Genomic DNA, 11,718 nt, shown 5'->3' with positions numbered 1-11,718 from the left:
CCCCATTTAATTAACCAACCTGGAACGTATTTAGAAAAGAAGAAAAGGACGTATCCTGGATAATGACAGCATAAGGCTACCTCAATCAGAAAGCAACTCCAATAGCAGCTGCTATGTCCGATGTGGCCTCTTTGCTAGAACAGATTACTGTGGCCTTGGATGTGCCTATTCTTTGCAGCCCCACGGACTGTAGCCCACCAGGCTCCTCTGTCCATGGGATTTTCCAGGCAAGAATACTGGAACAGATTGCCATTTCCTACTCCAGGGGATCTTCTCAACCCAGGGGTCAAAAAGTAGGCAGGCAGATGTTTTACCACTAGCGCCACCTGGGATAGCCTTGGATGCATGTTATGCTATCACTGATCTGATGAACACGTCATTTTCCATTCCAACTGGAAAGATCAGAAATTGTTTGAATTTACTTGAAGCAAATATGTGTATAAATTTATGAAAAAAACAAAACTAGGTTAATGCTTTTGCCTTCTGACGTAATATAGTCATTGACATCTGAACTGGTCATTCGACAAGACACAGCATTGGATCACTTTGCTGATGGTACCATGTTAATCGGACTGGATGAGCAAGAAGTTCCATACATATTATAGGCCTTGGTATAACATATGTGTTCCAAAAAGTAGGAGTTAAACTATACGAAAATTCAGGGAAATGCTATATAAGTAACATGCAAGAGTCCAGGGCTCTGGGACAAGTCATGACATTCTTTCTAAATTAAGGAATAAATTATTGGACCTTGTCTCTATGCACAAAGAAGGAAGCATAATGTCCGATATTTGTCTTTTGGTTCTGAAAGTAACATATTACACACTTACAAGACTGCTGGTACATTTAACATGTGGCATGACAGTCTGAGTGGGGCTCAAAGCAGGAAAGAGACTTGCAGCAGGTCCAGGCTAAGTGCTTGGACCATATGACTTGGCAGATCCATCAGTATTCAAGGTATTCAAGGTATGAGTGATGGGAAAAGATACCATGTGGGGAAAAAAGATACCATGTGAAAAAAAAAAAAAGCTCCCAAAGTAAAATCACAATGTACATCCTTAGGATTCTTATCAAACTACGTCATCTTATCAAACTATGTCATCTGTAGCAGTGAGTTGTACGGCATTTAAAAACATAATAATAGGTCTCTGGAGTGCTATTGGACCTTCATAAACACACAGAGCCTGATCAGTGGAGACTCAGGTGACCGGTGGGCGGGAACCGCTCATTACGGGGTGGGTTCTGCCAGACCTTTCCTAAGTCAGCTCAAGAGAGTCATGTGGCCAAAACTGAATTCCTTCCCTGGGTCCCACCCACCTCCGAGTGTCAAATCCAGATACAAAGGTATAAAATCTCAGCACTTCCTTCAAAATGGAACACCTCAGAAAGGCCATACTAGTTTCAGAGTTCCCCTTGAGATGGTTGAGGCCCTTATCACAGCCGCATCACAGCTCAACTCTCCCTCTTACCATTCTTACTTCCTTTGATTCCCCATGGCTATTGATCTCAAGGACATATTTCAATAAATTTCTTGCAAATAAATGTGCACCTGAGAATGTTTTCCTCCAGAAAATTTGCCTAAGATATACATACCAAAATTATATTCAGTTAGATGAAAGGAGGGAAGGGGAAATAAAGAAATTTACTTCTAGGTTTTTATAAATGTGAATTGAATTGATTTCTAATTTATAAGGAAAAAAGAGAGGAAGAAAGGAAGAGAGAGAGGAAAAGGAAAGGCAAAAGAGGCTCCCCTCCTCATGTTTGATGAAAACACCTTCCTATTCCTTGAAAAGCTATGTAGCGAGTTGTGTAGCCTTTCACTTCACAAGTTAACTGAAGTGAAAAATAACATTACTCCAGACAAAAACTACCATTTGCTACTCAACAAAGAAGCCAAACATTTTAACCCAAACTCTACTTGTTTTTACCTCCTGTGAAAATCCTGAATTTCACTCATTTACTTTAAATAAATATTTATTTAGCATTTATAATATGTCAAGCACTGATCTGTTTCTATAATATAGTAGCATTATCTTTATGTACACTCTTAAATCTATAAGCCAAATAGATATTTCAAATATTATTGGATATCATGCTATTCCCAGCCACTTACTTTCCTTTCCTTTTACATTTCATTTATACCTCATTGCAAGTCACAAAGTCAATAAAGCAATGATAATCAGAATAGATATCAAAAGGACATTTAAATTGGAATAGTTTTCTATTTACTGAAGATATCCTGAAGGACATTTTTTCAAGCAGTTACACATTTACATAGGACATTCAGTAATATCATACTTGCAAAATAGCTAGACATTTTGGCATTTTGGATTTGAGATGATGAGATTAAAATGGCAATATATGAAAACTGTGATTTGGACTAAATGAGAAAAGATGAGGACAGAATAACATTTTATGAATGAATATGTCAAGGTGAGTATAGCAAAAGAAAAAAAATTATGGAAAAATATTTCTGAAGACACAATATTTAATTCCTCTTATTAATATTATACTTATATAAATCAATGAATAAAATTACACTCTGGTTCTAAACACAAAAGTCTAGGTTGATTTATAAGAGTTCAAATACAGATATAAGAGAAATTAATTTGGTTATTTGAAGTGTGAAATGAAGAACTAGCTTTAGTTAAAACTATAAGTGAAACCTCAGGTCACAGGTTTCAGTTCAGTTCAGTTCAGTCGCTCGGTCGTGTCTGACTCTTTGCAACCCCATGAATCGCAGCACGCCAGGCCTCCCTGTCCATCACCAACTCCAGGAGTTTACTCAAACGCATGTCCATCGAGTCGGTGATGCCATCCAGCCATCTCATCCTCTGTCATCCCCTTCTCCTCCTGCCCCCAATCCCTCCCAGCATCAGGGTCTTTTCCAACGAGTCAACTCTTTGCATGAGGTGGCCAAAGTATTGGAGTCTCAGCTTCAACATCAGTCCTTCCAATGAACACCCAGGACTGATCTCCTTTAGGATGGACTGGTTGGATCTCCTTGCAGTCCAAGGGACTCTCAAGAGTCTTCTCCAACACCACAGTTCAAAAGCATCAACTCTTTGGCGCTCAGCTCTCTCCACAGCCCAACTCTCACATCCATACATGATCACTGGAAAAACCATAGCGTTGACTAGACTGATGATTGTTGGCAAAGATGTATTAATAGAAAATTTGAAAATGTTGCTAACACCAGTGGGGAATGCCAAGCATTGATAGATACAAGAGAAGACTAGAGAGCATGTACAAATGGTAACAACAAAATAAATTAAATCTATACTTAATCTAATCCAATATAAACCTAGATTTCTGTATACCAAGGACAGAGTTTTTCTGAAATATTCAGAAATTAGTTCTAATAGTAAAATCTTTAGGACTGTTGACTTGAAAATATATATTTTTATGAGTCATTTATTTGCTAACAAAAATTTTTTCCACTTAAAGTTGTAAACAATATTTGCCATAAGGGGTTGAATTTTCTCACTAAATTTAGGACAACTAAATCACTAAATATAACCTCACTGCTCTTATTGCTAGTGACCCACCTACCCTGTACATAAAACTGTGCCTTCTTCCATTAAATCAGAACTGTATCAGTGCATCTTACTCCTTAAATAACTTTCTTCATTAAATTATTATAATATATTAACTTTAAGATACAACACAAAATCTCATTCTGTCACAGGGTTTACTCAGCAAACTAACCTACAGATTTGGAATTTTTCTTAACCTGGTGATCAAGGAGAATGTGAGATTGAAAACTCCAAATATTTAAGTTTCAGAAAGTGAAAAAGTCTAGAACAAAATTATAAAGTCTATTAAACAGCTGAAGTATTAAAATGTTATTTTAAAAAACTGTTTAAAATGCCTTTACTAAAGGCAGAATGTAATGAGAAGCAGAAACACACTACCAGAATGAAAAAAAAAATTAGAATGAAGTATAAGTCATGTGAAAGTAAGCAATGGAAATAAATTACAAGGAAAAATAAATACAGTAAAGAAAACACTAATGATTATTTTGAAAAAAAAAATCACAAAATCAAGCCTATTTACTGAAAAGGAAGAAAATACAATTTAACAAAGTGAGAAACTAAATATAAGAACCCAAAGATTTTTTAAAATATCTGACTAAAACATTAATAACATACCCCTACACACTTATTAGAAAGAGAGGTCCAAAACACTGACACCACCAAATGTTGATGAGGACATGGAGCAACAGGAACTCTTTTTTTTTATTTATTTTTATTAGCTGGAGGCTAATTACTTTACAATATTGTAGTGGTTTTTGTCATACATTGACATGAATCAGCCATGGATTTACATGCAACAGGAACTCTTATTCCTTGTGGATAGTAATACAAAATGGTACACCACACTAGAAGATGGTTTGGTCATTTCTTATAAAGCTAAGTAAACTCTTAACATTTAATCAAGCAATCATACTCTTTGATATTTACTCAGATGAGTTGAAAACCTATGTCCACATAAAAACCTGCAGATGTGTATAGTAGCTTTTTTCATAACTGCCAAAATCTGGAAGAGATGAAGATATCCTTCAACAGGTGAATGGCTAAATAAACTATCGTCCATCCAGATAATGGAATACTATTCAGAGCTAAAAAGAAATGAACCCTGGGACTTCCCTGGTAGTCCCGTGGTTAAGAATCCACCTTCCAATGCAGGGGAAGCAATCTGTGGTTAGATAACTAAGATCCTACATGCTACACAGCAGCTGTACCCACAAACCACAACTACTAAGCCCATGCTCCCCAACAAGAGAAGCCCACATACTGTGATGAAGAATCAGAGCAACCAAAATTAAGAGAAGAAAGAGAAAGGAAGACATGAGTCCTAGCATAGATAGTGAACGGGAACCTGTTGCGTGTCACAGGGAACTCACCTCGGTGCGCTGTGACCCCGACGGGTGGGATGGGGGAGCGGCGGAAGAAACGTCCAAGAGGGAGGGGATATATGTATACACGTGGCTGATATGTTTCTTTGCGCAGCAGGAACTAGCACAGCATTGTAAGGCAACTATACCCCAGTCTAAAAAAGAGAAAGAGATGAGTCACCAAACTGTGAAAACGCATGGGAGGAACTTAAATGCATATTACTACGTGAAAAGAGCCAATCTGAAAAGGCCAAACACTATTAATATATGATTCCAACTGCATGACATTATGGAAAAGCAAAACTATATAGACAGTATATACATCTGTGGTTGCCAGGAGTTCTTGGGAGAAGGGATGAACAGGCAAAAGACAATGGATTTTTAGGCCAGTGCTACTACTCTCTGCAACACTATAATGGTAAATACATTAATATGCACTCAATGGTGAATTCCATTGTACTCACTCAGTGGTGAGTACCTTGTCATTATACATTTGTCAAAATCCATAGAATGTGCAACACCACGAGTGGATCTCACTGTGAACTAGGAACTTTGGATGATGATGATGTGTTAGCGAAGGCTGTAACACATTGACCACCCTGGTAAGGAATGTTGATAATACCTAGATGTAGGGGTAGGGAGCATATGGGAAATCTCTGTGCCATCCATTCAGTCTTCCTGTAAACCTAAAACTTCTCTAAAAGCTAAAGCCTCCTTTTAAAAAAGAAACAAAAAACGGAGGTGCCTGGAAGAAATGAAGCAAAATATTCAACAAAATAATCATCTCTGCATAGTTAGAATATAGGTCATTTTTATTCTTTTTTATACTTCCCAATTTTCTATGATATACATATATTGCTATTATCCTATATATTATAACCAGAAATTACCCATGCCTGTCTATAAAAAGATTTGGAAATTACTGAAAATATTTTAATAGTATAGTAATAAAGATGATAATCAAAGGTAAATGTGTGAACAGTTGTAAAATACTAAAAATATGTTTAAAGAGATAGAGAATATGAATAGACCAACACTGATCAAAGAATTTACCTTTAAGAAATGTTTTAGACCTCAGAGAATTCACTGGAAAAAAAAAGAGTACTATTTAATATGCAGTGTCCAAAAATACTGAAAATATTGAAATGCACTTCAACATATTTTATTAGGAATCTAAGTTGGTAACAGATATTAAGATTTATTATTAAGCTGTGATAACTAAGACAATGAAATATTATCACAGGGGCAAACAAATGGATCAATGATTCAGGATAGATAACCCAGAAAGACCCACTCATGTATGACCACAGGAGTAGCACGATGAATTGGTGGATAAAGAATGGACTTTTGAATAAATGATCCTGGGATAACTGGGGAAAATGACATTGGGCCCTAACCTCACACCATTCATAAGAATCAATTTCAGGAGGATTAGAGAAGTAAATGTAAAGATAAAATTAAAAAGTTTTAGTAATAGCACTAGAGAATATCTTTATGACCTTTGAGAAAAAAAAATTTTTAAAAAGACACCAAGACCCTGACTATATAAGTAAAGACTGAAAAATTCTAGCACATTAAAATGAAGAATTAATGTTCATCAAATGACAGAATACAGAGGTGAAAAGACAAAAGTACAGAGAATATATTTGCAACACATATAACCAACAAAGAGCTAATATCCAAATTATATAAAAACTTTTACAAATCTGTAAGTTGGAGACTTCCATAGTAAAGATTCTAAACCACATTAAACAAAGAGTTTAAGTCTGATAAAAAGATGGAGGGGGCCTAAATAAGGGTTAAAACAAGCAAGAAATATTAGGAAATAGTCTGTGACAGTAGGGTGAAGAGACATTGTATTCTGAAAACCTCTAGTCCACTAGACATACATGCTTTTCTCCATTGACTGGGGAGAAGTAAAGGCTTTAAAACATACCACACACACACACACACACACACACACTTCGAGATCATAAGGAAATTTCCACTAGTCTCAACACAGCTCTGGCTCCTCCCGAAATGAGTCACTCAAATGTACCTTGGCCACAAAAACTTCCTTACAAATGAGTAATCAATAAAGAGCCAACACAAAATCTGCACAAAGATTCTACTAGAGCAAACAAATAGGGAAAGACAATTGAAAACATTCTCCAGAAAACATTGCTGAAGAATAAGCAAAAATTGTGACCCGTTCACTTCACCATGAAATTAATACATATTCATATTTTCTCCTTGAAATGAAAACAAAATAATTCCTGTATACATACCGTGATCAGTTTTTAAAAATTAAGAAAAGATCTCACCTATAATAATAATAACAAATGACAAAACAGCTAAGATTTTATTAAGTAAAAAGTGTGTGATATCTATACAAAGAGATTTTAAAACAATATTAAAGGACACAAAACTAGACTTAAACAAATGAGGAAGCATGCCATATTCTTGGTTAGAAAGAGTCAATACTGTTAAGATATAAATTTTCCTTAATCTGTAAATTCAATGCAATCCCAACAAGAGTACTCATGGGACAGATTCAGAGAAAAGATGGCTGCCAGAGGTGGGGGATGGAGAGTTAATAAAATGGGTGAAGGAAGACAAAGGTACAAACGTTCGATTACAAAATAAATTGTCATTGGATGTACAGTACAACACGGTTGCTGCTGCTGTTTAGAAGCTTCGGTCATGTCCAACTCTGTGTGACCCTATGGGTTGCCACACTCCCGGCTCCTCTGTCCATGGGATTCTCCAGGCAAGAGTACTGGAGTGGTTTGCCATGCCCTCCTCCAGGGGCATTTCCCCACCCACGGATCAAACCCAGGCCTCCTGCACTGCCGGCAGATTCTTTACTACTGAGCCGCCAGGGAAGCCCATACAACATGATAACTATAGTTAATAATATCACATTGAATATTTGGAAGCTGCTAAGAGTTAATCTTAAAAGTTCTCACTACAAGAGAAAAAAAATTCTGTAATATATATGCTTGACAGATGTTGACTAGAGTTACTGTGCTGATCATTTTCCAATATATACAAATATCATATCATTATGTTGTACAGTTGAAACTAAAATAATGTTGCATGTCAATTATATCTCAATATAAAAAATACTAACAGGATTTTTCCACTAGGCAATCAGATTCTAAATTTTGTATATAAATGCACAAACAAGTAATATGTGATCAAATGATTTTTGACAAGGGTACCAAGACCATAATCAGGAAAAGACAGTCTTTTCAGCAATATTGGAAGAACTGGATATCCACACACAAAAAGGTAAGGTTGGACTCTCATCTTACAACATATACAAAAACTAACTCAAAATGGATTAAGACCCAAGTGAAAGAACTAAAGCTATAAAATCTTCAGAAGAAAACATAGGGGGTGGGGAGCTTTAGGACATTGGATTTGGCAATGACATCTTGGATATGACACCAAAAACACAGGAAGCAAAAGAGAAAAAAAAGATAAAGTGGACTTCATCAAAATTGTGACACTTGTGCAAGAAAGGACACTATTTACAGAGTGGAAAGGGAATGCAACATGATGTAGCCACTGGCCAAACAGTATGGCTGTTTCTGAAAACAATGAAGCATAGTTACTATAGGATTCAGTAATTCTACTTACTGGGTGTATATCAAGGCTGTATATTGTCACCCTGCTTATTTAATTTATACACAGAGTACATCATGAGAAACGCTGGGCTGGAAGAAGCACAAGCTGGAATCAAGATTGCTGGGAGAAATATCAATAACCTCAGATATGCAGATGACACCACCCTTATGGCAGAAAGTGAAGAAGAACTAAAGAGCCTCTTGATGAAAGTGAAACAGGAGAGTGAAAAAGTTGGCTTAAAGCTCAACATTCAGAAAACTAAGATCATGGCATCTGGTTCCATCACTTCATGGGAAATAGATGGGGAAACAGCAGAAACAGTGACAGACTATTTTGGCGGAGGGGTGGGGGGGGTGTCCAAAATCACTGCAGATGGAGATTGCAGCCATGAAATTAAAAGACGTGCTTTTTGGAAGAAAAGTTGTGATCAACCTAGATGCTTATTAAAAAGCAGAGACATTACTTTGCCAACAAAGGTCCATATAGTCAAGGCTATGGTTTTTCCAGTGGTTATGTATGGATGTGAGAGTTGAACTATAAAGAAAGCTGAGCACAAAGAATTGATGCTTTTGAACTGTGGTGTTGGAGAAGACTCTTGAGAGTCCCTTGGACTGCAAGGAGATCCCACCAGTCCATCCTAAAGGAGATCAGTCCTGGGTGTTCATTGGAAGGACTGATGTTAAAGCTGAAACTCCAATACTCTGGCCACCTGATGTGAAGAGCTGACTCATTAGAAAAGACCCTGACGCTGGGAAAGATTGAGGGCAGGAGGAGAAGGGGAAAACAGAGAATGAGATGGTTGGATGGCATAACCAATTCAATGGACACGAGTTTGAGTTAACTCAGGGAGTTGGTGACGGACAGGGAGGCCTCGCGTGCTGCAGTCCATGGGGTTGCAAAGAGTCGGACACGACTGAGCAAATGAACTGAACTGAACTGACTGACTGACTGATGCCCAAAAGAGAGGAAAGCAGGAACTCAAACAGATACCTGTGCACAGAAAGTAGAACCATGACTGCCAGCAACTGAGAGAGGAGAGGAATGGAGAGTTACTGTTTAGTGGGTAGAGTTTTAATTTGGGAAGATTCTGGAGATGTGTAGGGTTGATGATTGCACAGCAATGGGAATGTGCTTAGCTTCACCATACTGTAACTTAATAATGGTCAGAATATTGATTTTTATATAATGCATATTCTACCACAATTTTAAGCAAAAATTTAAATTGAAATATTAATTGTCAACAAATTTCTGAAGAGGAGTATTTTTTAAAAATTGGTCAATCAGCTTTCATCATAAAAAAGTGTGGTAACAACATAATAATAAACCAACAGATAAAAGAAATAGACTAGACTGCAAGGAGATCCAACCAGTCCATCCTAAAGGAGATAAGTCCTGGGTGTTCCTTGGAAGGACTGATGTTGAAGCTGAAACTCCAATATTTTGGCCACCTCATGCAAAAAGCTGACTCATTGGAAAAGACCCTGATGCTGGGAAAGATTGAAGGCAGAAGGAGAAGGGGACGACAGAGGATGAGATGGTTGGATGGCATCACTGACTGGATGGACATGGGTTTGGGTGGACTCTGGGAGCTGGTGATGGACAAGGAGGCCTGGCATGCTGCAGTTCACGGTGTCACAAAGAGTCAGACATGACTGAGTGACTGAACTGAACTGAACTGAACTGAGAGTGACCAGAAACAGATCTAATACAATAAAATTATTTTTTTTTCAACATGGAACCTTTATTTTAATGTGATTACTGTACATCTGCAGTATTGGAGTAATCCTTTTACAAATGGAACTAGAAGAAACAATGACAAAACCAAACTGGCATTTGATGTGAATCCACAGGAGTTTTAAGCTTCAAATCCAGCCAAGAAGTTTGTTACAATCTCTTTCAGCTTTGCATCTGACTCTTCTGAGATCTTTTCATCGGTCCTGATTGTGCCCAACAGGGCTTGATGTTGGCTGATAACGTGAGACAAGAAAGCATTCTCAAATTTTGTGATCTTGCTGGGCTCCAGTTTGTCAAGATACCCCCTGACACCTGCATAGATAACAGCCACTTGCTCTTCAATAGCCATGGGAGAATACTGTCCTTGCTTCAGCAGCTCAGTCAAATGCACACCACGACTCAAGAGTTGTTGAGTGGCAGCATCAAGGTCAGAACCAAACCGGGCAAAAGCAGCAACTTCACGATTATTTTGAGTCATTGAGAAAGATGATTATTTAATAAATAGTATTGAAATAGTCTTGTGGAAAATAATATAATTGGATTCATATATCACATCTTATGCTGAGAAAAATTCCAGATTTATCAGACTCAAATAATAGAGGCTTCCATGGTGGCTCAGACGGCGAAGAATCTGCCTGCAGTGTGGGAGACCTGGGTTCAGTTCTTGGGTTGGGAAGATCCCCTGAAGAAGGGAATGGTTACCCACTCCAGTATTCTGGCCTGGGAATTCCATGGATAGAGTAGCCTGGTGGACTGCAGTCCATGGGGTCACAAAGAGTCAGACGTGATTCACTGAGAAAGACTCTGACGGTTCAACCAGCAGTTCTCAAGCTGCATTCCAGGGAACACCTGTGGGTCCCTAAGATGCTTTAAGGGGACCATAAAGTCAAAACCACTTTCATAATAAAAAGAAGATGTCATTTGCCCTTGTCACTGATTGATATTTGTGATAACAGTGCAAAAGCATTGGTGGATAAACTGTCGGTGCCTTAGCATGAATAACAGTGGTATCAATCTGCACTAAATTGTCCATGGGGTCGCAAAGAGTCAGACAAGATTGAGCGACTTCCACTTCCACTTTCTTTCATAAGAAATTAGAAAAATTTATATGAAAAAAATTTTATGATCTTGAGATAAGGAAATTCTAAATGTGCTTTCCAACTTAAAAGCCATAAAAGACTAATCTGACTACAGTTAGGTTTTATTTAAGAAAATACATGGAAAAATCAAGAGAAGTTTTTTTTTAAGAGCAAAACTAGAAGTAACTTGCAACTTATTTGTTGACAAATGATTAATCTCCCTTATATAGTAAAAGTTTCTCCAAATCAGTATTTTTCAGAGAAAATAAGGAAAATGGAGGAAAATCTAGAGACATTTCATGGGCTCCTGGTCATTAGAAAAATTGTGCCAACTTTCTCACAGGAAGAGAAACAAATATAAAGATACACTGAAATGTCAATTTTCACCTATAAATT

The 11,718-nt window shown here is 37.3% G+C and overlaps 1 long non-coding RNA gene across 1 annotated transcript in view; it reads right to left on the bottom strand.

The window, feature by feature from the left end:
• Nucleotides 1–4,911: 4,911 nt before the first annotated feature.
• The window catches only part of LOC139030934 (uncharacterized), a 39,876-nt gene continuing 33,069 nt past the window's right edge, over nucleotides 4,912–11,718 (bottom strand). The window contains exon 3 of the long non-coding RNA XR_011483377.1: nucleotides 4,912–5,052. This is a non-coding gene — a long non-coding RNA (uncharacterized lncRNA). The remainder of the gene's footprint in view (nucleotides 5,053–11,718) is intronic.

Source organism: Odocoileus virginianus, chromosome 24 (genome assembly GCF_023699985.2).
Source record: "Odocoileus virginianus isolate 20LAN1187 ecotype Illinois chromosome 24, Ovbor_1.2, whole genome shotgun sequence".
Taxonomy (NCBI): domain Eukaryota; kingdom Metazoa; phylum Chordata; class Mammalia; order Artiodactyla; family Cervidae; genus Odocoileus; species Odocoileus virginianus.
This window is presented reverse-complemented; position numbering and strand designations above follow the sequence as displayed.